Source organism: Lactuca saligna, chromosome 6 (genome assembly GCF_052625555.1).
Source record: "Lactuca saligna cultivar CGN05327 chromosome 6, ASM5262555v1, whole genome shotgun sequence".
Lineage (NCBI taxonomy): Eukaryota > Viridiplantae > Streptophyta > Magnoliopsida > Asterales > Asteraceae > Lactuca > Lactuca saligna.
The window spans coordinates 106,560,428-106,563,004 of record NC_136422.1 but is presented as its reverse complement, the minus strand read 5'-3'; positions in this window follow the sequence as shown (position 1 = coordinate 106,563,004).

Here is a 2,577-nt window from a genome sequence, read left to right as displayed (position 1 = left end):
ATAGCTTTTCATAAACTGTTAATAAATGAACTTAATCACATGTGATTGAAATAATATGATTTTAAACATATACTAATCAAATATTTTCCGAATGATGTAGGTTTTCCTATAAAAATAAATCACGATTATTAATTTCATACTCAACAATTTCGATTTATACTACATAAATACAACAACAAAAGCAATAATTGACGTTTAATGATCAACATAAGGTACAATATATTAAACCTAACTCCTTTCGAACTCAAACCTTTCAATTCATACTTCATAAATGCAGTTACAATGCAAGAATCGACGATAAATGATCAAAATAAATTCTAAAAAGTGACTATCTTTACCTTTCTGATGAGCAATATGTTAAACCTAACTCATTTCAAACTCAAAATGTTAAATAATTGATTCGATTACTAAAATAGATGAAATGAAGAAAAATGCTAGTGTTTAATCATAAAAAAGTTATGTAAAGCGAAGATTTTTACTTTTTGATAGAATGAACAGTTAAACCTAAAATTCTTGGACGATAATACAATTTCTTCTTCTATAAGAATCGACGAACAACAAATATAAAATTTTGGAAGAAAAATCCTAGAAATCACTAAGATCTAGGATGAATTGTGAAAAAAATCGAATCGAATCACTTTGAATTGAAATGATACCCTTGAGCTTGCGTCAAACATGTAAAGGAATTAGGCAAAATAATCGTTTATAACAGACAAAGTTACGAAAATACCCTTGAAGATAATCACAAATAAAAACATGCGTGTTTTTTTAATGTGATATATATATATATATATATATATATATATATATATATATATATATATATATATATATATATATATATATATATATATATATATATATATATAGTTAGGTTCATGTGAGACGGCCTAATTTTGTGAGACCGTGAGACGCATTTTTTTATTTTTTAAAATTTTTTTTAGTTAATTCAGGTTCCGAAAATAATATTTAAAAAAAGAATTTTTTGATTTTTCCATTTATTTTGCATTTTAAAATTATTTTTAGAATATGTACAGTGTAATATTTTATTTAGAATATTTCACGTATTTAAAAAAAATAGGATTTAAAATTTTATTTATTTATTTTTAGTTAATTCAAGTTCTGAAAATAATATTAAATTTTTTTTTTAATTTTTTCCATTTATTTTGCATTTTAAAATTATTTTTTAGAATATGTCAGTGTAATATTCTATTTAGAATATTTCACGTATTTTAAAAAATAAACAAGATTTTTTTATTTTTATTTGTTATAGTTAATTCAAGTTCTGAAAATAATATTTAAAAAAAGAATTTTTGAATTTTTTCATTTATTTTGCATTTTAAAATTATTTTTAAATTTGGTCTCATGGTCTTACAAAATTAGAATGATCTTTTATATATATATATATATATATATATATATATATATATATATATATATATATATATATATATATATATATATATATATATATATATGTGTGTGTGTTAACTCATAATAAGAAATAATAAGTATCGAAAGGACATGAAAAGATTACTCACAATGAGATTCAAAGGCACAAGCAATAGAATCGAGTGTAAATAGAAATCCAATAGACTTTCCATATAATGCATTTACGTGTGGGTATATATATATATATATATATATATATATATATATATATATATATATATATATATATATATATATATATATATATATATATATATATATATATATATATATATATATATATATATATATATATATAAAAGTTGAATTGAGTAAATAAAAAATATTGAGAATGAAAGAATCGTTTTTAGGCAATCGTTTATTTTTGCCGCAAAATACTCCGGCGTACCGAGCCGACGAAGGATGAGTAATATTTATATATAAATATAAATATAAGTGTATTCACATATGAATACACCATATACCTCCGCCACAAACCACCACTGCTGTCTCCAACACCACTTCTATCACCACCGCTACCGCTACCGCCACAAACAACCACCACCAACAACCGCCATCTCCGCCACCACCCACCTCCGCTATGTTCATATATGAATAATAAATTCCGTTATACTTATTAATACGTATATATAAATGAATGACATATTCCGTCGGTTGGTCCGATACGCTTGAGCGCTTAAGCGTCCGTTTCGAAATGAGTGTACAAGATTCATTCCTTCGTTTTCAACATTTTTTTTCTCAATCTCTCTCTCTCTCTCTCTCTCTCTCTCTCTATATATATATATATATATATATATATATATATATATATATATATATATATATATATATATATATATATATATATATATATATATATATATATATATATACACACCGAAAGGACATGAAAAGATTACTCACCATGAGTTTGTAGACACAAGCAATAGAAACGAATGTAAATAGAAATCTTTCCAGTAGACTTTTCATAGAATGTGTTTACATGTCTTGGTAGCTAAGTAGTCAGATGATAGAAGAAGCAAGGTTGAAATACATACCAAACATTTATTTCATATTTATTAACCTTGACGTTTATATGCTTGATGTTTTCCTACTATATATGTAATGTTTCTTAACGATGTTTTT